Raw genomic sequence first — 24,575 nt, forward strand, 5'->3', positions numbered from 1 at the left:
CATTGGTAATGATGGGGGGGGTTAAAGGTTAATTTATTCTGATAGGTAAATATTTTAAATCAGGGGGAGAATGGAGTGCTATATCCTGAGACCATTGAATTGCACAATGAAGGTTGTTCATGCTAGTAAATAATTTTAATTAAGTCCAGCTACCGTTTGCTTGACTGTGTTAAGAACTTTTAAGGTCATAGCTGAGCCCAAGCATCCCCCCTCCCAAATTAAAAAATACCAAATGCATGAAGCCATAGTTATGTGTGAGCATGGGCTGATTAGTCATTAGTCCATTGAGATGTCTTATTTAAGGGGAAAGAGTGGGAGATTTTAGGTGAGATGGCCCTGAAGTAAGAACCAGATGTTTGATAAAGTTCACCAATAGAAATCCCCACAAGTTATGGGTCTGGAGCAAGAAGAGGGACATCAACCCACTCAGCAGGGTTGATGGTTTCATGCAGCCTAGTGATCAAGCTCATGGTCCAATGGACAGGATTATAGGTACATTGGTTGAGACTGATTTAACCTAATGTATTATGTATGACCAATAAATTATATGTACGATGCAATATCAATGATTTAATGTACATGCTTATTAGGCATGTGGTGAATAATGTAATGCATGGTTATACATACAATTTATATATGTATGTATGGAACGCATGTATTTATTGATGTGACAGTGCAGGCATGCACAAAATATATGACATGTATGTGATAAAATGGGTTGTTTTAGTACTGACATTGTACTGTAGTTTTATGAATGTCTTATAATATATTTCAGGGAATAGTTTATATAGAATTTCAGCTTTGGGTGCTGGTGGTGAAGTTTAGGGCTTCTTCCTTGAGTCTTAGGGAGGTGTGTCATTCTCCTTTTCTGGTTTACAAGACCAGGGTATTGTGTTATACTACAACTCTTCATTTTAGAAATTTGTTTTCAATGATAGTAGTTACTGGTATTAACACTAGGATTAAAAAAAAGTATAAAATAGATGCAAGTTGTCCGATAATGTATGGATGTTCTACCGGTTGTCCTCCAATTCATGTTAGTGTTAGTAAGTCTGCTACTAACATTCAAAATAAGAGTTGGCTGAAAGGTCGGAATATCATGCTTCACTGTTTGTATGTGTGGAGTATTGGAATAAATGCCAGGGTTAGGACTGAGAGTAATAGGGCTAAGACTCCAACTAGTTTGTTAAGGATTGATCATAGGATTGTATACATGAATAGAAAGTACCATTCTGGCTTGATATGAGGTGGTGTATTGAGTGTGTTTCCTGGGGTGTAGTTGTCGGGGTCTCCTAACAAGTCAGGTGAGAATAGGGCTAGTATTAGTGAGGCTAGAATTAGTAGTAGGGCGCCTAGGATATCTGCTTGTGTAACAGGGGTGGAATGGGATTTTGTCTGTGTTGAATGGGATTCCTGTGGGGTTGTTGGATCCTGTTTCATGAAGAAATAGTAGGTGGACGGCTGCTAGCACTGTGATGATGAAAGGGAGAATGAAGTGGAAGGCAAAGAACCGTGTGAGTGTTGCTTTATCTACAGAAAAGCCACCTCAAATTCATTTGACAAGCGTGGTGCCAATATATGGGATTGCTGAGAGTAGGTTTGTGATGACTGTTGCGTCTCAGAATATTTGTCCTCAAGGTAGTGCGTAACTTATGAATGCGGTAGATATGACTCTAAGTAGTAGGATGATTCTAATGTTTCATGTTTCTTGAAAGGTGTAGGACCCATAGTATAGGCCACGTCCTACGTGAGTGTAGAGGCAGGTAGAGAATATGGAAGCTCCGTTTGCATGTATATATCGAATATTTCATCCATAGTTGACGTCTCGGCAGATGTGTGTTACTAATGAGAAGGCAGTTGTTGTGTCTGGTGTGTAGTGTATTGCTAGGAATAGGCCTGTTAGGATTTGTAGGATCAGGCAGATGCCTAGTAAAGAGCCAAAGTTTCATCATGATGAGATGTTTGACAGGGTTGGGAGGTCAATGAATGTGCTGTTGACGATCTTCATCAGCGGGTAGTTTTTTCGAATGTTGGCCATTGGTGTTCTTATAGTTGAATGACCATGATTATTCTTCATGTCATTGGTCATGGTTGGAGTCCATGTGAGAATAATAATGACATACATTGTATTTATTTTAAGGATTATTTTTGTGATTAGTTCTGTGGGGGTTTCTTCAAAACCTTTGCCTATTTATGGGGGTTTAGGGTTGATTGTGAGTGGTGGTGTTGGGTGTGGGATTGTGTTGAATTTTGGTGGCTCACTTTTAGGTCTGATAGTGTTTTTGATTTATATAGGGGGAATGTTAGTCGTGTTTGGTTATACAACAGCTATAGCCACTGAGCAGTATCCTGAGGTTTGAGTTTCTAATAAGGTTGTCTTGGGGGCATTTCTTTTAGGGTTAATAGTAGAGTTTTTAATGGTATTTTATATTTTGAAGGATGAGGAGGTGGGAATTGTGTTTAAGCTCAATGGGTTGGGGGATGAGTTATTTACGATACTGGTGATTCTGGTTTTCTAAGTGAGAAGGCTATAGGGATTGCAGCCTTATATAGTTATGGTACTTAGTGATAGTTACTGTGGTTGGTCATTGTTTATTGGTGTTGTGGTTATTATGGAGATTACTTGGGGTAATTAAATAAGGGTATGCTAAGGGTGAGGGTGATGAGAAATGATGGGAAGTATAGTTTAATAAGGTCTTTGTGGTTTGAGATTAGCGTGGAGGATTTTAGTTGAATGAGGGATGTGGTTTTTAGTAAGATAGTTTCTAATCCGATTAAATATAGAAGAGAGGATGCTAATTTTTGGCTCATTAATAAGTTTAGATAAGGGGGTAGGTAGTGTATAATGGTGGGGGAATATCCTAGGAGAGTCGAGAATTTAAAGGAGTTTGAGGGGTAGGTATATTTTAAGTTTTGTGTGTTGAGGTTAATTTCGAGTGCTAGCACGAAGCCCAGAGTTGTTACTATAAAGGCAGTTAGTTTTAAGTGCAGAGGTATGGTTATTAGGGGGATGGCTGTTGGGGGAATGTTGTTGGAGATGATGAATCCAGCAAAGATACCTCCGATTAGTAGGCGTTTGATAGAGTTAATTAGGAGGGGGTTGTTTCCATTGATAGGAGCTGAGGGGGAAAAGCGGGGTTGTCCCAGTAGTGCGAAGAAGATAATGTAAGTGCTATAAGATGGCTGTGAGGGAGGTGGCAGTTAGAGTTATTAATAGGGCTCAGGCCTTGTTATAAGACGTGTTGGCGGTTTCAATGATCAGGTCTTTAGAATAAAAACTGGTGAGGAAAAGCATTCCTGTCAGTGCTAGGCATCCAATGATAAGGGCTGTTGCAGTAAAAGGTAAGGTCTTGAATAGGCCTCCTATTTTTCGAATATCTTGTTTGTTGTTTAAGCTGTGGATAATAGATCCAGAGCACATGAATAGTGTGGCTTTGAAGAAAGCATGTGTGCAAATATGCAAGAAGGTTAGATAGGGCTGGTTGATGCTGATTGTTACCATCATTAGGCCTAATTGGCTTGAGGCAGAGAAAGCAATAATTTTTTTTTTTTTAATAATTTTTTTTAATATCATTTTGGGTGAGAGCGCATATAGCTGTGAATAGAGTGGTAAGGGCTCCTAAGCATAACGTTATTGTTTGAATAAGTTTATTGTTTTCTGTTAGGGGGTAAAATCGGATAAGTAGGAAGACCCCTGCTATGACTATTGTGCCTCAGTGGAGTAGGGCTGATACGGTCATGGGACCTTCTATTGCTGAGGGGAGTCAGGGGTGAAGTCCAAATTGAGCTGATTTTCCGGCTGCGGCTAATACAAGTCCTGTAAGGGGGAGGTTTAAAGAGTAGGTCGAGTATAAAACTTTGTTGTAGGTCTCATGCGTTTGAGTTAGATAGAAATCATGCTATTGATATAGTGAATCCGATAACCCTGATGCAGTTATATAAGATTGCTTGGAGGGCAGCTGTGTTTGCGTCTGCTCGTCCATATCATCACCCTATGAGTAGGAAAGATATGATTCCGACTCCCTCTCACGCAGTGAAAAGCTGGAAGAGATTGTTGGCAGTAACAAAGATTAGTATGGGAATGAGGAAGAGGAGTAGGTATCTGAAGAATTGATTAATGTAAGGATCTAAATGTATGTATCATATTGAGAATTCTATGATAGATCATGTAATAAACAATGCTACTAGTACATATGTTATTGAGAAGTAATCTATTTTGAAGCTTAGCATTAATTTAAGGGTTTGGATGGTGATCCAATGTCAGTTTGAAATGATTATTTCTTGGCCTGTGTGAAGGAATATTATCATTGGGATTAGGCTTGTAATAAAAGCACATGAAACAGTATTTTTTACATATGATGGGTATTTATCACAGAATCAGGATAATTAGTACTCAACATCAAAAAAACAAACAACCTGATTAAAAATGGGAAAAGGACATGAATAGACATTTGTCCAAAGAAAACATACAGATGGCCAATAAACACATGAAAAGATGCTTAACATTGGTAATCATCAGAGCAATGCAAATTAAAACCACAACGAGATATTATTCACACCTGTTAGAATGGCTATCATCAAAAAGAACACAAATAACAAATGTTGTCAAGGATGTGGAGAAAAGGGAACAGTGTACACTGTTGGTGGGAATGTAACTTGGTTCAGCCACTGTGGAAAACAGTATGGCAATTCCTAAATAAACTAAAACTAGAACTACCATATATACTGAGTATATGTCTGAAAAAAAAAGAAAACACTAATTCCAAAGGGTACTTGCACCCCAATGTTCATAGCAGCATTATTTACAGTTCCCAAGATATGGAAGCAAACTAAGTGTTCATCAACAGATGAATGGATAAAGAAGATGTGATATATATATAGAATGGAATACTACTCAGCCACTAAAAAGAATGAAATTTGCAGCAACATGGTTGAACTTGGAGGGTATTATTTCACTGAAATAAGTCAGACAGAGAAAGACAAATACTGTATGTTATCATTTATATTTGGAATCTAAAAAATAAAACTAACTAGTGAATATAACAACAAAGAAACAGATGCACAGATATAGAGAACAATTTTGTGGTTACCAGTGGGGAAGGGTGGGGGGGAAGGGCAAAATGGGGGTAGGGGATTAAGAGGTACAAACTACTATGTATAAAATAAATAAACTACAAGGATATATTGTACAGCACAGGGTTTATAGCCAATATTTTATGATAACTATAAATAGAGTATAATCTTTCAAAATTGTGAATCACTACGTTGTACCCTTGGAATTTATATCATAAGTCAACTATACCTCAATAAAAAATAAGACAATGAACAAACATAACAAAACAGAAATAGAGTCATAGATAACAGAGAACAAACGGGTGTTTGCCAGAGGGAATGCGGGTAGGGAGAATGAAAGAAATAAGTGAGTGAGATCAAGAGGTACAAACTTCCAGCTGCACAGGAAATGAGTCATGGGTATGAAATGTACAGTGTGGGGAATATTGGCAATAACTATATAATATCTTTGGTGACATTGTAACCAGACTTATTCTGGTGATCACTTTGAAATGTATAGAAATACCGAATCACTATGTTGTGTATCAGGAACTAACATAATGTTGTAGGTCAATTATGCTTCAAAACAAACATAGAAAAAGAGATCAGATTTGTAGTTACCAGAGGCGGGGGGGTGGGAGGAGGTGGAATTGGAGGAAGGTGGTCAAAAGGTACAAACTTCCAGATACAAGGTAAATAAGTGCTAGGGATATCATTTATAACATGATAAATGTAATTAACATTTCTGTATGTAAAATAAGAAAGTTGTTTAGAGAGTAAATCCTCAGTTCTCATCACAAGAATAAAAAATTTTTTTTTCTATTTCTTTAATTTTCTACCTATATGAGATGATGGATGTTCATTAAACTTATTATGATAATCACTTCGTGATATATGTAAATCAAATTATTATTCTGTATACCTTAAACTTATACAGTGCTGTATGTCAATTATACTTCAATAAAACTGGAAGAAAAAGAAATCAGGGGACTTCCCTGGTGGCACAGTTGTTAAGAATCTTCCTGCCAGTGTAGGGAACACAGGTTTGAGCCCTGGTCCAGGAAGATCCCACATGCCGCAGAGTAACTAACCCCGTGTGCCAGAACTACTGAACCTGCACTCTAAAGCCCAAGAGCCACAACTACTGAGCCTGCGTGCTATAACTACTGAAACCCTTGCACCCTAGAGCCTGCACACCTCAACTACTGAGCCCATGTGCCACTACCACTGTAATGTCCATGCACTCTAAGGCTAACGTGCCACAACTACTTAGCCCACGTGGTGCAACTACTAAAGCCCATGCACCTAGAGGCCATGCTCCACAAGAGGAGCCACTGCAATGAGAAACCTGTGCTCCACAACGAAGAGAAGCCCCCACTCGCCACAGCTAGAGAAAGCCCATGCACAGCAACGAAGACCCAAGGCAGCCAAAAAAAAAAAACGAACTGTCTTGAGGGGAGCTGGTTTTAAAAAAAAAAAAAAAAAAGAAAAAGAAATCAGTATGAGATGTCACCTCATGGCTGTTAGAATGACCATCATCAAAAGACAAGGGATAAGAATTTCTTGTGTGAATGTGGAGAAAAGGGAACATTTGTGCACTGTTGGTGGGAATGTAAATTGGTATAGCTCATATGGAAAACAGTATGGAGGCTCCTCAAAAAATTAAAAACAGAACTACTGTATGATCCAGCAATTCTACTTCTGGGAATATATCCAAAGAAAATGAAAACATTAGCTCAAAAATATATCTGCACCCCATGTTCATAGCAGCATTATGTACAATAGCCAAGACAGGTAAACAATCTAATGTCTACCAATGGACCAATGGATAAAGAAGTCATGATATATAGATATATACTATAGATAGATAGTATATATATATATAGTAATGAAATATTATTCAGCCATGAAAATGAGGAAGTCCTACCATTTGCAACAACATGGACAGATGGTGAAGGCACTATACTGAGCGAAATAAGTCAGACAGAGAAAGACAAATAGTGTATGATCTCACTTGTATGTGGAATCTTTTTATATTTTATATATTCATTATATATATATTTTATATATTAAAAAAAACAAACTCATAGAAAAAAGGAATCAGACTTGTGGTTACCATAGGCAGAGGTTCAAGGGAGAGAAACTGTAGGAAGGTGGTAGAAAGGTATAAACTTCCAGTTATAAGATAAATAGGTACTAGGATGTAATGTACAACATGATGCCTATAGTTAACACTGCTGTGTGATGTATAGGAAAGTTGTTAAGAGTATATCCTATGAGTTCTCATTACAAAAAGAAAATATTCCCCTTTCTCTTTTTTTTTCTTTCTTTTCTTTTATTGTATCTTTATGAGAAGATGGATATTCACTAAACCTATTGTAGTAATCATATTACAATATATGTAAATCAAACTATCATGCTCTATGCCTAAAACTTATACAGTGATGTATGTCAATTATTTCTCAATAAAACTGGAAAAAATTACAATCATTTAGCTTTGTAAGAAATGGCAGAATGTAGCCTTAATAATGGTCTTCAGACTTGAAATGTTTTTGCCAAAACAGTAACAATTTTGAATCTCTCTTGGGTACAGAACAAGAAATGTTTTTGAATGCTCAGTGTTAGCAAATACACCCGCCACTTTTCCTTGTGACCCTTTGCACAAAATAGTCTGATGTTCTTATCTGTAGTTTTCTTGGTCTGTATATTAACTGATGCTTATTGGCCTTCTCAATGTAAGGATATTCATGAAGAAAAAGTGATTTCTAATCTGCTTCCCCCTTATACTACTGTATTATGGAATACAAAAGATAATGATAAGGAATGTTGGTGTGTGAGCTCCATGCTGAAAGCCTGCATTTTGACAGCCAGGAAGAACCTTGTTAAAGGCTATTTCTAGCACTAAAAAGAAAACTCAGGCTGAGACCTCCCATAGAAGACCTTCTCTCTTGACTTATGAGAGGACTGACTGGGCCACACCCCAACAGGGGGCTTGAGAAAACTTTTGTCTTTTTACTCAGGATCATGAAGAGAAAGAGTCCACACAGCTGCCATATTGGAAGAGAAAAAAAGGAATGCTTCCGTTGATGACTTGTATGTCTCTTTACAGGCATACATGTCATCAAGACTGCCCACAGCCCTCATAGATTGGAGGGGAAAAGCAGTCTCTGGTCAAATGTGGCTGCATAAGATAATAAAGTGCATAAAATAATCGAGTCCATAAAATGTGTCAGTCTTTCACCAAAAGTGTAATGCACATTACTGCTTCCGGTCCTGTCAATAAAACCTCAGGAAGTAGAACCTACTCCCACTTTATTACGGGTGAGAAAGCTGAAACTCAAAATGGCTAATTAACTTAAAGTCACAGCCAGAAAGAATTTAAACTGAGATTTAAGAACATGATTGTCTTCTTAACCACACTATATGGCTCCCCTGATTCACAGGGACTCTAATCAGAACACTCCGCCAGGAAAGCTGCTAGAGCAGGACACAGGCTACAGGGTCAGCATGCACCAGCTCTCATGGAAAGGAAGCACAAGGTTACCTTGACTTCCAACAGCAAAGCAGAGATTAAAAAGTAAGTATTGAGCTTCCCCTGGCCTGAGGCCCCTGCAAAATTCAAACCCTGTGTAAGGCCAGAGTGAAGAATTAAAGCCCCTAGGACTACGATCATGGATAAGAAATCAGCATGCAGCAGCCTAAGTTAAGTATTGTGGAGTGAAATGTCCAGGCTGACATAAGGCTTAAGCCAACTCTGAAAAAACAGGAATAGAACTGAGTTTAGACCTGTTTGGATCAGCATCACAGACTCTTTAAAATTAGAGGGTATCCACAGAAGAGTAACATTGGTCAGGACCTCACTACCCCAAGGACAGGGCCTTTCTGTCCTATGCTCTCACTTTAAGTTGCTATATGTGGGTGAATACAGCCAAGTCAGTGTGTTTAGCTATCAAATCAAGGCAAGGTTCTGTGTATTCCCTTTAGAGAAGAAGATTTGGTCTTCTGCAGAGCCGTCTTAGTTCTAATGGAGCTGATGTAAACATAAAAGAGATGACATTTATAATAATCTGCACCATTTGGAGTAAAGGTACAAATATTGCAAATTAACATATATATATGCAAACCCAAATGCAAGAGCACCAGTTTTCTTACCCAACAGTTTTTTTTTAACATCTTTATTTGTTTACAATCTTGTGTTAGTTTCTGCTGTAGAACAAAGTGAATCAGCTATACATATACGTATATCCCCTTATCCCCTCCCTCTTGCGTCTCCCTCCCACCCTCCCTATCCCACTCCTTTAGGTGGTCACAAAGCCTGAGCTGATCTCCCTGTGCTATGCAGCTTCTTCCCAAGAGCTATCTTTTTACATTTGGTAGTGTATATATTTCAATGCTACTCTCTCACTTCGTCCCAGCTTACACGTCCCCTTCCCCGTGTCCTTAAGTCCATTCCCTACGTCTGCATCTTTATTCCCATCATGCCCTTAGGTTCGTCAGAACTTTTTTTTTTTCTGGATTCCATATATATGTGTTAGCATACGGTACTTGTTTTTCTCTTTAGGACTTACTTCACTCTGTATGACAGACTCTAGGTCCATCCACCTCACTACAAATAACTCAATTTCATTTCTTTTTTATTTTTAACATCTTTATTGGAGTATAATTGCTTTACAATGGTGTGTTAGTTTCTGTTGTATAACAAAGTGAATCAATTATACATATACATATGTCCCCATATCTCTACCTTCTTGCATCTCCCTCCCTCCCACACTCCCTATCCCACCCCTCTGGTGTCACAAAGCACCGAGCTGATCTCCCTGTGTTATGCGGCGGCTTCCCACTAGCTACCTATTTTACATTTGGTAGTGTATATATGTCCATGCCACTGTCTCACTTTGTGCCAGCTTACTCTTCCCCCTCCCCGTATCCTCAAGTCCATTCTCTAGTAGGTCTGCATCTTTATTCCCATCTTGCCCCTAGGTTCTTCTGACCACTGTTTTTTCTTTTTCCTTTTTTTAGATTCCATATATATGTGTTAGCATATGGTATTTGTTTTTCTCTTTCGGATTTATTTCACTCTGTATGACAATCTCTAGGTCCATCCACCTCACTACAAATAACTCAGTTTCGTTACTTTTTATGGCTGAGTAAGATTCCATTTTATATATGTGCCACATCTTCTTTCTCCATTCATCTGTCGATGGACACTTAGGTTGCTTCCACGTCCTGGCTATTGTAAATAGTGCTGCAATGAATATTGTGGTACATGTCTCTTTTTGAATTATGGTTTTATCAGGGTATATGCCCAGTAGTGGGATTGCTGGGTCATATGGTAGTTCTATTTTTAGTTTTTTAAGGAACTTCCATACTGTTCTCCATAGTGGCTGTATCAATTTACATTCCCACCAACAGTGCAAGGGAGTTCCCTTTTTGCCACACCCTCTCCAGCATTTATTGTTGTAGAATTTTTGATGATGGCCATTCTGACCGGTGTGAGGTGACACCTCATTGTACTTTTGATTTTCATTTCTCTAATGATTAGTGAGGTTGAGCGTCCTTTCACGTGTTTGTTGGCAATCTGTATATCTTCTTAGAGAAATGTCTATTTAGGTCTTCTGCCCATTTTTGGATTGGGGTGTGTGTTTTTTTTGATATTGGCTGCATGAGCTGCTTGTATATTTTGGAGATTAATCCTTTGTCAGTTGCTTTGTTTGCAAATATTTTCTCCCATTCTGAGAGTTGTCTTTTTGTCTTGTTTATGGTTTCCTTTGCTGTGCAAAAGCTTTTAAGTTTCATTAGGTCCCATTTGTTTATTTTTGTTTTGTTTTTTTTTGTTTTTTTTTTTTTAATGGGCCTCTCACTGTTGTGGCCTCTCCCATTGTGGAGCACAGGCTCCAGACGTGCAGGCCCAGCGGCCATCGTTCACGGGCCCAGCCACTCCGCGGCACGTGGGATCCTCCCGGACTGGGGCACGAACCCGTGTCCTCTGCATCGGCAGGCGGACTCTCAACCTCTGCGCCACCAGGGAAGCCCTATTTTTGTTTTTAATTCCATTTCTCTAGGAGGTGGCTCAAAAGGGATCTTGCTGTGATTTATGTCATAGAGTTTTCTGCCTATGTTTTCCTCTAAGAGTTTTATAGTGTTTGGGCTTACACTTAGATCTTTTTTTTTTTGTGGTACGCGGGCCTCTCACTGCTGTGGCCTCTCCCGCTGCGGAGCACAGGCTCCGGACACGAAGGCTCAGCAGCCACGGCTCACGGGCCCAGCCACTTTGCGGCATGTGGGATCTCCCCAGACTGGGGCACGAACCCGAGTCCCCCGCATCGGCAGGCAGACTCTCAACCACTGTGCCACCAGGGATGCCCACATTTAGATCTTTAACCCATTGTGGGTTTATTTTTGTACACAGTGTTAGGGAGTGATCTAATCTCATACTTTTACATGTACCTGTCCAGTTTTCGCAGCACCACTTATTGAAGAAGCTGTCCTTTCTCCACTGTACATTCCTGCCACCTTTATCAAAGATAAGGTGACCATATGTGTGTGGGTTTATCTCTGGGCTTTCTATCCTGTTCCACTGATCTATATTTCTGTTTTTGTGCCAGTACTATACTGTCTTGATTACTGTAGCTTTGTAGTATAGTCTGAAGTCTGGGAGCCTGATTCCTCCAGCTCTGTTTTTCGTTCTCAAGATAGCTTTGGCTATTTGGGGTCTTTTGCGTTTCCATAGAAACTGTGAAATTTTTGTTCTAGTTCTGTGAAAAATGCCATTACTAGTTTGATAGGGATAGCATTGAATTTGCTTTGGGTAGTATAGTCATTTTCACAATGTTGATTTTTCCAATCCAAGAACATGGTATATCACTCCATATATTTGTGTCATCTTTAATTTCTTTCATCAGTGTGTTACAGTTTTCTGCATACAGGTCTTTTGTCTCCTTATGTAGGATTATTCCTAAGTATTTTATTCTTTTAGTTTCAGTGGTAAATGGGAGTGTTTCCTTAATTTCTCTTTCAGAATTTTCATCGTTAGTGTATAGGAATGCAAGAGATTTCTGTGCATGAATTTTGAATGCTACTACTTTACCAAATTCATTGATTAGCTCTAGTAGTTTTCTGGTAGCATCTTTAGGATTCTCTATGTATGGTATCAAGTCATCTGCAAACAATGACAGTTTTACTTCTTCTTTTCTGATTTGTTTTCCTTTTATTTCTTTTACTTGCCTGATTGCTGTGGCTAAAAATCCCAAAACTATGTTGAATAATAGCGGTGAGAGTGGGCAACCCTGTCTTGTTCCTGATCTTAGAGGAAATGGTTTAAGTTTTTCACCATTGAGAGCGACGTTGGCTGTGGGTTTGTCATATATGGCTTTTAATATGTTGATGTATGTTCCTTCTATGCCTACTTTCTAGAGAATTTTTATCATAAATGGGTGTTGAATTTTGTCAAAAGCTTTTTCTCATCTATTGAGATTATCATATGGTTTTTGTCCTTCAAGTTGTTAATATGATGTATCACATTGATTAATTTGCATATACTGAAGAATCTTTGCATCCCTGGAATAAACCCAACTTGATCATGGTGTATGATACTTTTAATGTGCTATTGGATTCTGTTTGGTAGTATTTTGTTGAGGATTTTTGCATCTATGTTCTTCAGTGATATTGGCCTGTAGTTTTCTTTTCTTGTGACACCTTTGTCTGGTTTTGGTATCAGGGTGATGGTGGCCTCGTAGAATGAGTTTGAGAGTGTTCCTCCCTCTGCTATATTTTGGAAGAGCTTGAGAAGGATAGGTGTTAGCTCTTCTCTAAATGTTTGATACAATTCATCTGTGAAGCCATCTGGTCCTGGACTATTGTTTGTTGGAATGTGATTTTTAATCACAGTTTCAATTTCATTGTTTGTGATTGGTCTGTTTGTATTTTCTATTTCTTCCTGGTTCAGTCTCAGAAGGTTGTGCTTTTCTAAGAATTTATCCATTTCTTCCAGGTTGTCCATTTTATTGGCATATAGTTGCTTGTAGTAATCTCTCATGATCCTTTGTATTTCTTCATTGTCAGTTGTTACTTCTCCTTTTTCATTTCTAATTCTGTTGCTTTGAATCTTTTCCCATTTTTTTTGATGAGTCTGGCTAATGGTTTATCAATTTTGTTTATCTTCTCAAAGAACCAGCTTTCAGTTTTATTGATCTTTGCTATTGTTTCCTTCATTTCTTTTTCATTTATTTCTGATCTGATCTTTATGATTTCTTTCCTTCTGCTAATTTTGGGGGGGTTTTTGTTCTTTTTTCTCTAATTGCTTTAGGTGTAAGGTTAGATTGTTTATTTGAGATTCTTCTTGTTTCTTGAGGTAGGCTTGTATTCCTATAAACTTCCCTCTTAGAACTCCTTTTACTGCATCCCATAGGTTTTGGATCATTGTGTTTTCATTGTCATTTGTCTCTAGGTATTTTTTGATTTCCTCTTTGAATTCTTCAGTGATATCTTGGTTATTTAGTAGTGTATTGCTTAGCCTACATTTGTTTTTATTTTTTACAGTTTTTTCCTGTAACTGATAGCTAGTCTCATAGAATTGTGGTCAGAAAAGATATTTGATAATGGTTTCAATTTTCTTATATTAACCAACACTTGATTTGTGACCCAAGATATGATCTATCTTGGAGAATGTTCCATGAGCACATGATAAGAAAGTGTATTCTGTTGTTTTTTGATGGAATATTCTATAAATATCAATTAAGTTCATCTTGTCTAATGTGTCATTTAAAGCTTGTGTTTCCTTATTTATTTTCATTTTGGATGATCTGTGCATTGGTGAAAGGGGTGTGTTGAAGTTCCCTAGTGTTATTGTGTTACTGTTGATTTCCCTTTTATGGCTGTTAGCATTTGCCTTATGTATTGAGGTGCTCTTATGTTGGGTGCATAAATATTTACAATTGTCATATCTTTTTCTTGGATTGATCATTATGTAGTGTCCTTCTTTGTCTCTTGTAACAGTCTTTATTTTAAAGTCTATTTTGTCTGATATAAGAATTGCTACTCCAGCTTTCTTTTGATTTCCATTTGCATGGAATATCTTTTTCCATCACCTCACTTTCAGTCTGTATGTGTCCTTAGGTGTGAAGTGGGTCTCTTGAAGATAGCATATATATGGGTCTTGTTTTTGTATCCATTCAGCCAGTCTATGTCTTTTGGTTGGAGCATTTAATCCATTTATATTTAAGGTAATTATCGATATGTATGCTCCTATTACCATTTTCTTAATTGTTTTGGGTTTGTTATTGTATGTCTTTTCTTTCTCTTTGTTTCCTGCCTAGAGAAGTTCCTTTAGCATTTGTTTTAAAGCTGGTTTGGTGGTGCTGAATTCTCTTAACTTTTGCTTGTCTGTAAAACTTTTAATTTCTCCTTCAAATCTGAATGAGATCCTTGCTGGGTGGAGTAATCTTGGTTGTAGGTTTTTCCCTTTCATCACATTAGATATGTCCTGCCACTCCCTTCAGGGTTGCAGAGTTTCTGCTGAAAGATCTGCTGTTAACCTAATGGGGATTCCCTTGTATGTTATTTGCTGCTTTTCCCTTGCTGCTTTTAATATTTTTTCTTCATTTTTAATTTTTGATAGTTTGATTAATACGTGTCCAGGTGTGTTTCTCCTTGGCTTTATCCTGTATGGGACTCTGTGCTTCCTGGACTTGATTGACTATTTCCTTTCCTATGTCAGGGATGTTTTCAACTATAATCTCTTCAAATATTTTCTCAGTCCCTTTCTTTTTCTCTTCTTCTTCTGGGACCCCTATAATTTGAATGTTGGTGTGTTTAATGTTTTCCCAGAGGTCTCTGAGACTGTCCTCGATTCTTTTAATTCTTTTTTCTTTATTCTGCTCTGCAGTAGTTATTTCCACTCTTTTATCTTCCAGGTCACTTATCCATTCTTCTGCATCAGTTATTCTGCTATTGATTCCTTCTAGAGAATTTTCAGTTTCATTTATTGTGTTGTTCATCATTGTTTGCTGTTTAGTTCTTCTAGGTCCTTGTTAAACATTTCTTGTATTTTTTCCATTCTATTTCCAAGATTTTGGATCATCTTTATTATCATTACTCTGAATTCTTTCTCAGGTAGACTGCCTATTTCCTCTTCATTTGTTTGGTCTGGTGCGTTTTTACCTTGTTCCTTCAACTACTGCGTATTTCTCTGTCTTCTCTTTTTGTTTAACTTACTGTGTTTGGGGTCTCCTTTTCGCAGGCTGTGCGTTCGTAGTTCCTATTGTTTTTGGTGTCTGTCCCCAGTGGGTGAGGTTGGTTCAGTGGCTTGTGTATGTTTCCTGGTGGAGGGGACTGTGCCTGTGTTCTGGTGGGTGGGGCTGGATCTTGTCTTTCTGCTGGGCAGGGCCATGTCCGGTGGTGTGTTTTGGAGTATCTGTGAACTTAGTATGATTTTATGCAGCCTCTCTGCTAGTGGAGGGGGGTTGTGTTCCTGTCTTGCTAGTTGTTTGGCATAGGGTGTCCAGCACTGGAGCTTCCTGACCACAGATTGGAGCTGGGTGTTAGCATTGAGGCAGAGATATTGGGAGAACTCTCATCGTTTGATATTATGTGGGGCTGGGAAGTCTTTGGTGGTCCAATGTCCTGAACTTAGCTGTCCTACCTCAGAGGCTCAGGCTTGACACCAGGCCGGAGCACCAAGACCCTGTCAGCCACACAGCAACAACAACTCTGTCAATATGTCTTCATCCACCAAATGAGCAATGCCAATGTGGGACCCAGGACCACTCACTCAGTGCAAGAATCCCAGGTTCAGGCAGGGGACAGGCAGAGTGCAGGTAATATCTGGATATTGCTTGATATCACTCCTTCATTCATTTGTAGAGAACAAAGTGTTGGATGCTTTTCTAGGACGTTTACAGACTGTTCTCAGTGGATTTACCTTCTTTGCTGAGCTTCAAAGCTTCCACGATCTTGGCAGCTGGGAAGTGAAAGGCAGAGGGAGGGAATGCAGGGCAGGAGCAACTTCTGGCCCTGTGCCCACAGGGGTGGCTGCCTGAGGGACCCTCTTGCTCTTGCAATAGTTGCAACCACCGTCCACTCTTTAGCCTTTTCAGTTCAGAGCTCTGGACATACTGTTGCCATCTTCCCTGCCAATAGGACTTCATTTACACCCTAAATGTTTTCAACTGGAGAGAACACTGAACTATATCTTTGCTCAGTAGGGTGACTTCATTTGAGGCATTAACAGGAATATCTTTTTATCCAAAGAAGCACACCTGGAAGCTTTGTTCTTCATCTGAACAAACAAGTCCTATGAAAATGACTTATTCTTGCTTTTTGGTTTATAAAACCTAACATTACTCTTCTATCTTAAAGTGAATATATTTTGAAGCCAAAGCCATTGCAGTTAGTATGATGTAAGTTTATAGGCTTAGGGTGAAGTTTAGATGGAAGGCTCACTTCTGTCATCTCACTGTGCCCAGGCCAGGACAAGGAAGCAATAAACCCATAAACTCATTTGTCTAATAGGAGCTGATTTTGAATTTATTATTGAGAATAATCATAATGCTTTAGTCTTAAAAATTATATATTTCACATTTCCACCACATATACTGCTTTATGTGATTTTACAAAGGTTAATTGGAGGTTAATTGAATCAACAAATGAATACGTGAGTTCCTCCTAACTATAAAGCACAATACCCAGTATTATTAAGGACACATTATTCACTCTCATATTCCTGGCAAAAATTGCCAATACCTATAAAACTTAAAATTACATATCTTTTGATCAGCAATTGAATTCCTAGGAATTCATACTACAGATGCATTAGTACATATATCAAATAGCATGTGTAAGATGATTCATGCAGCAGGATTTGTACTAGCTAAAGATTAGTGCTATTGATCATCAGTAAGTATTGGTTAAACAAATTAAACAAAAGACAAGACATGGAAGCAACCTAAGTGTCTATCAATAGATGAATGGATAAAGAAAATGTGGTATATATACACAATAGGATATTATTCAGCCATAAGAAAAAGAATGAGGGACTTCCCTGGTGGTCCAGTGGTTAAGACTCCATGCTTCCACTGCAGGGAGCACAGGTTCAATCCCTGGTCAGGTAACTAAGATCCCACATGCCACACAGTGCGGCCAAATAAAAAAATAATAATAATAATAAAATAAAATAAATAAGTCATGGGAATGTAATGTTCAGCAAATGACTATAGTTAATAATACTGTATTGTGGGGACTTCCCTGGTGGTCCAGTGGTAAAGAATCCACCTTCCAATGCAGGGGATGCAGGTTCAATCCCTGGTCAGGGAACTAGATCCCACATGCCGCAGGGCAACTAAGCCTGAGCACCACAACTGCTGAGCTCGCGCACCTCAACAAGAAAGCTCATGTGCCACTAACTGCAGAGCCCATGTGCCCTGAAGCCCATGCACCACAACTAGAGAGAAGCCCACGCACCGAAACAAAAAAGATCCCACGTGCCTCAACGAAGATCCCACGTGCCTCAACTAAGACCTCGTGCAGCCAAAAAAAAAGAAAATAAATAAATAACATTTAAAAAAGAAAAAAGAAAAACTATCACAATTTTTTTAATTAAAAAAAATACTGTATTGCATATTTGAAATTTGCTAAGTAAGTAGATCTTGAGTTCTCATCACAAGAAAAAAACTTTGTAACTATGGTGACGGATGCTAACTAAACTTATTGTGGTAATCACTTCACAATATACAAATATCAAAACATTATGTGTACACCTGAAACTACTATAAAGTTATATGTCAATTATATTTCAACTAAAACAGAAAATAAATAAAGTTACAGCTTTTCATGAGATTATAAAAAAGAATGAGGGTGCTGCTCTTCCCGTACTGACTAGTAACTTTGCCAAGATATAATGTTAAATAAGAAAGAAAGATGCAGAACAGTCTGTATAGCATGTCATTATTAGTGTTATATATGATGTATTTGAAAAGATACAAAAGAAACTTATAGCAATGGTTGTCTTCTGGAAGAAAACTGGACCTATCTAAATGCCTCAAATTTGATTCATAGGCTTTTGATGTTGATCCTGGGATATGATGGCCAAATGGCTGAGGTCAGAGGTCTCATTATGTATTAAAGATTTACCTTTCTCATTCTCAGAGTTCCTGGTACATGCCTCTTCCCTTGGGTGGATTCTTGGCTTTTCTTTCAGCATGGTCCCCAAACACCAGTCTTCACTTCCACCCCAAGCAAAGAAACCGAGACTGACTCCTGCCTCCAGGCCAGAGGAAACGTCTGCTTCTCTGAACTTGCTGAAGGAAGAAAAAGAACTGCAAGAAGCAATTGAACGTATTGATGAAGTACAAAATGAAACAGACAGACTTAACGAACAAGCTAGTGAGGAAATTTTGAAAGTAGAACAGTAATATAACATACTCTACCAACCATTTTTTCAGAAGAGGTCAAAATTGATTGGCAAAATCCCAAATTTGGGGGTAATGACATTTGTTAACCATCCACAAGTGTCTGCACTGCTTGGGAAGGAGGATGAAGTTTAAAATGACACTTTTAAAAAAAATTCTCTCCTAGTGAAAAAATTAAAAATAATAGTTATGTTTCTAGTGAAAAGTAATTGATGTCTTATTTCTATTCATGCCTCTTTAATATTTTTTACATGTGGGAAATCCCAATTTACTTTCCAATGTTCCAGCCAATTGGCAATTTAACCAGTCTTTGAATGGCTTCCAGGTCCTTTCCATCTTGTACTGAATCCCAGTGGTGTCTAAAAGAAATCATTCCCTTCTTGCTTGCATGTGCATCCTGTCAATTTTTCTGGGAACAATATTTTGTAAAACCAATGTAAGTGCAGGAATTCCTTGGCTGTCCAGTGGTTAGGACTCCATGCTTTCACTGCCAAGGGCCCGGGTTCAATCCCTGGTCGGGGAACTAAGATTCTGCAAGCGATGGGGCGTGGTCAAAAAAAAATTCAACGTAAATACATGTCTTTAAATGTTAAAATGTGATGGAAAATAGACTGCCTGAGAGAAAATAAGACTGCAAATAAGAAGACATACAGATGGCCAACAAACACATGAAAGGATGCTCAACGTCACTAATCATTAGAGAAATGAAGATCAAAACTACAATGAGGTATCACTTCACACCAGTCAGAATGGCCATCATCAAAATATCTACAAACAATAAATGCTGGAGAGGGTGTGGAGAAAAGCGAACCCTCTTGCACTGTTGGTGGGAATGTAAATTGATACGGCCACTATGGAGAACAGTATGGAAGTTCCTTAAAAAACTAAAAATAGAACTACCATACGATCCAGCAATCCCACTACCGGGCATATACCCCGAAAAAACCATAATTCAAAAAGAGTCATGTACCACAATGTTCACTGCAGCTCTATTCACAATAGCCAGGACATGGAAGCAACCTAAGTGTCCATCGACAGAGGAATGGATAAAGATGTGGCACATATATACAATGGAATATTACTCAGCCATAAAAGGAAATGAAATTGAGTTATTTGTAGTGAGGTGGATAGACCTAGAGTCAGTCATACAGAGTGAAGTAAGTCAGAAAGAGGAAAACAAATAACGTATGCTAATACATATATATGGAATCTAAGAATATGTATAAATAAAAAGGTTATGAAGAACCTAGGAGCAGGACAGGAATAAATATGCAGGCATAAAGAATGGACTTGAGGACATGGGGAGGGGGAAGGGTAAGCTGGGACGAAGTGAAAGAGTGGCATGGACTTATATATACTACCAAATGTAAAATAGATAGCTAGTGGGAAGCAGCCACATAGCACAGGGAGATCAGCTCAGTGCTTTGTGACCACCTAGAGGGGTGGGATAGGAAGGGTGGGAGGGAAATGCAAGAGGGAGGAGATATGGAAACATATGTATATGTATAGCTGACTCACTGTGTTATAAAGCAGAAACTAACACACCACTGTAAAGCAATTATACTCCAATAAAGAAAAAAGTAGACTGCTAATAAGAAGAGTGAGCAAAAGAAGTCAAAAAAGAATGAGAAAAATCAAGGATTAAGTTAGTTAAGGCTTGAAGTAAGAAGGATTACATGTATGCCTTAAGAAACTAAAATGCCATTAAAAACTACTATGTGTGGTAAATTTAAAATTGTTTTTTATCCTAAGAAACTTAGTGTCATCCTGGTGGTGATTTGGGATCCAAGACCTGCAGGGAAAAGATCAAAGGGACAAGAATTATAATCTTGACATTTTAGACTCAAAGGAAGAGCCATCTTCAGTGCCTGAGGAGCCACAAAAGAAATTTGGTAGAAGAACAGAGATTATGTTCTAATAATTCCTCTCACATTTTATGATTCAATCAAAAATATTTATAGAGGCACTTCTACTTCCACCAAGATGAAGCAACTGGTAGCAGACTTGTCTTTCCACTGTAAACAACTAGAAAACTAAACAAAAATATGTGAAACAACTGGCTTTAGACCTGAGACAACAGACACTCCAGGACTTTGATCACTGAGAGAAGAGAATAAAATGAAGCAAGCCCTACAATCCCCTCTGCTTTCTGCCTGTATACATTTTCCAGTCCACAGCATAGTGAGGGGGGTCCAACCAGAGAACAGCAGTTGTCACCAGGTAAAGAGAGAAAATTATTCAGGAAAGTTGAGAAAATATCATAATCAGTTGAGCAGTTAGAAAATGGAAATGTATAAAAGTTTGTGAATCATTTTGCTTTTATTTAACAAATTATAGCAGAAATTACAAATACATATATACATAGATGTATTGCAATAACAATGTCATTTTTGCTCATGGTGAATTCTAACATGCTTTCTGGAATGAGAGGTAAAAGCAAAGGTCATGTGGTTTTCATGCATGTGAATGTCACCCATTATGTATGTTGTGGAAAATTGTTCTAAAAATTATTTTAACGACTACAAAATATATCATCTTACAGATATATAGTAACAGTGATGTCTAAGAACAGGGCTTTGATTAGGTCATGTCCTCTGCTTTGAGAGTCCAAAGAAAGTGTGTGAAAGTCAGACACATATTAGTAATATCAATAACAATAACTATAGGAATAACACAACTGTCATTTATCAACTTTTATTATGTACAAAGCACTTATACAAGGTGGCATTTAATCTCCGTGACAACCCTGTGAGGTACATTAGCATCACTATTAATATTTTACAGTAAGGAAACTGAGACTCCTAAAGGTTAAGTGACTTGCCTATGATCATTGTAGAAGATCTGATCCCAAATCTGATTCCAGAGGTTAGACTTAGACATTACACAGACTGCCTATCAAATCATGATAGGATGGCTGCTTAGGGAGCATGAAACTAGAACCAGGAGAGTGAAGTGAGTCAAATGAGAATTGACATGTCAGTCAATATTCAGTGCAGGAAACAAACAACTCCAGGTATTTAAGACAAGGGATTTAATAAGGAATCATGACTGTTGGAAGGAACAAAGGGGTAAGAGTAAAGGGGCTGCCACTGGAGCTTCTGTGGTTCAGTAATAGGGGGATCAGAAAGCTGGAACCAGCAAACCATAGCTGCTTCTACTACTTCCATAACTGCCTCTCAGCACTAGACACCAGAACACTGAGTCTGGCCCCTACAGTCACCCTTTTCACCTCTTGACACATTTCCATGGCTTGTTTGCCAGCAGAAACAGCACCAGAAAGATGGCTTCAAAGAATAGACAATGGGGAAAGGATAATCTCTTTAATAAATGGTATTGGGAAAACTGGACAGCCACATGCACAAGAACTAAACTGGACCACTATCTTACACCATACACAAAAATCAACTTAAAATGGATTAAAGACTTTTTTATGAATTAAAGCTCTATAAGGACAAGAGTCATCTGTCTTCCCCTCTGTTAAGTTCTCATGAACCTAATACAGGTCTAATACATATCTCTTGAGTGAAAAACTACTTAAAAATCTTATATGTTCTTTGTTGTCAGAAAGATCTGGATTCAAGTACTGATGTCTCTTCATCTGTGAACTAAATACAAATAATGAAATTTCTCTCAAGAGTTTTTGGTGAGAATTAAAAAATGCATGTAAAGTGCTTACCACAAGGCCTAGTACATAGCATTCAATGTTTGTTGTTATTATTGGTATATCATTATTATTATTCCTGCCCCTTTTATCTAACTCTACATTATGGATCAACTTGCCAGTCATCATCATGGATGTACTCCAAGTCAGAAGGCTCTATCTCCCTGTCTTCCCTGGACAGTGGCTGAGTGAGCATTACCAAGGCTCTCCTTGTGGATCTTCTACTCTGTGCTTGCAAGGCTGCCCAATCTCTCATCTGAGTAGTACTGCAGACTTATTTATATAGAGATATGCTTTAAATCTTCTATATCTTTAGTTTTATAAGATCAACTCCTGCTGCCTTATAAGTCAGTCACTTCAAACACCAAAACATTTTATATGAGGAAAATATGGCTTTAAACTACAGTTCTTTAATAACTGGTGAGCCTGAGCATTTTCTAAAATTATTTTATTGGCCACTGGGCTTTCTGTGTATGTGTGCTGTGATTTCCTTATTCATTTACCTATTACAGTATTAGCCTTCTTCTCATTAATTACTAAGCACTCTTTACATATCTGAGATATGTTTAATAAGTTAGATGTTTCTTGTATGCATTATATTTTTATTTTTATCATTGTATTTTTTTACAAACATAAATTCTTAGTCTCTTCATGTATGTTCCCACCATTATTTTTAATCTTAGAGAATTCTTTCCCACCTTAATATGAAATATGTATACTTTTTTTTTGTTTGCAGTACGCATGGCGTGCAGGATCTTAGTTCCCCGACAAAGGATCAAACCCATGCCCCCTGCAGAGGAAGCGCAGAGTCTTAACCACTGGACCTCCAGGGAAGTCACAAAATAGGTATACTTTTGTTTCTGATTTTACTTAATATTTTATAACCATAATTTTAGTGGCTACAAAACATACCAGTAGGGTTTATGCTGTAATATAATTAATATAATTAATCAGTCCTCTATCTTTAGATATTTCATTTTCTCCCAACAGTTCACTATTAAAATAATAACCTGATTCAATCCTTGTGCCCATCCTCCTGTATTCCGTATGATCAAGACCAAAATACATAAACATTCCATTATTCTTTAATATTTATTTATTTATTTATTTAATTTATTTATTTGGCCTTGCCGGATCTTAGTTGTGGCACGCGGAATCTTCATGGCCATATGCGGGATCTTCTTTGCAGCATGTGGGACCTTTTTTTAGTTGTGGCATGCAAACTCTTAGTTGCAGTCTGTGGGATCTAGTTCCCTGACCAGGGATTGAACCCTGGTCCCCTGTTGGGAGCACAGAGTCTTAGTCACTGGACTGCCAGGGAAGTCCCTCATTATTCTTTATACATGTTGCCATTTCAGTACTGTAGGACTAACCTACTAACCAGTTCTGTATGCCCATTCACCCTACCATTTTTTTTTTTTTTTTGTGGTATGTGGGCCTCTCACTGTTGTGGCCTCTCCCGTTGTGGAGCACAGGCTCTGGACACGCAGGCTCAGCGGCCATGGCTCACGGGCCCAGCCGCTCTGCGGCATGTGGGATCTTCCTGGACCGGGGCACGAACCCGTGTCCCCTGCATCGGCAGGCGGACTCTCAACCACTGCGCCACCAGGGAAGCCCCACCCTACTATTTTGACTATTAAAAACTCATATTAATATGGAGAATAAATTCATATCCAAGAATCCTCCAAAAAATATATTAAAAACTCCTAACTAATAAAATAAATTTGGATTAACTGTTTTCCAGGGTAGAAACTTTAGATAGAAATACCATATAATTTATTGTCAAAACAGCACACTTTTGAGAGTAAAAGGGACATATTAAGAATTAGTCTGAGGTGGCCAAGATGGCAGAGTAGGAAGACCTCCTCCTATGGGCACCCCAAAATTACAACTATTTACAGAGCAAGTATCAATGAGAACAACCTAAAGACTAGCAGGAACAAAATTTCCACACCTAAACACATAAAGAAGGAACCACAACAAGACAGGTAGGAAGGGCAGAGACATGGTATAGTTAAGACCCACACCCTCAGGGTAAGTGACTTACAAACGAGAGGATAATCACAAGTGCATACGTTCTCCCTAAGGTGCAAGGGGTTCAGACTCCATATCAGGCTCCCCAACCTGGGGGTTTTGCACCAGGAGGATGAGCCCCCTGGGAAAGCTGGCTTTGAAGGCTGGAAGGTGGGGTGGGGGGCGCTAGATACAGGAGAGCTGGAGGGCTATAGAAAACAGAGACTCCATTTTTTTTCAATTTTTATTGGAGTATAGTTGATTTACAATGTTGTGTTAGTTTCAGGTGTACAGCAAAGTGAACCAGTTGCACATACACATATATCCACTCTCTCTCTTTTTCCTTTTTTTTTAGATTCTTTTCCCACATAGGCCATTACAGAGTATTGAGTAGAGTTCCCTGTGCTATCAGAGACTCCACTCTTAAAGGCACACACAAAACCTCA

At 38.4% G+C, this 24,575-nt stretch overlaps 2 pseudogenes; both read right to left on the reverse strand.

Moving 5' to 3' along the window:
- Positions 1–909: 909 nt before the first annotated feature.
- On the reverse strand, positions 910–2,038 carry LOC132529712 (cytochrome b-like; annotated as a pseudogene).
- A 581-nt stretch (positions 2,039–2,619) lies between these two features.
- LOC132529997 (NADH-ubiquinone oxidoreductase chain 5-like) lies at positions 2,620–18,186 on the reverse strand (annotated as a pseudogene).
- Between the last annotated feature and the right edge of the window lie 6,389 nt (positions 18,187–24,575).

This window comes from Lagenorhynchus albirostris, chromosome 11 (assembly GCF_949774975.1).
Source record: "Lagenorhynchus albirostris chromosome 11, mLagAlb1.1, whole genome shotgun sequence".
Lineage (NCBI taxonomy): Eukaryota > Metazoa > Chordata > Mammalia > Artiodactyla > Delphinidae > Lagenorhynchus > Lagenorhynchus albirostris.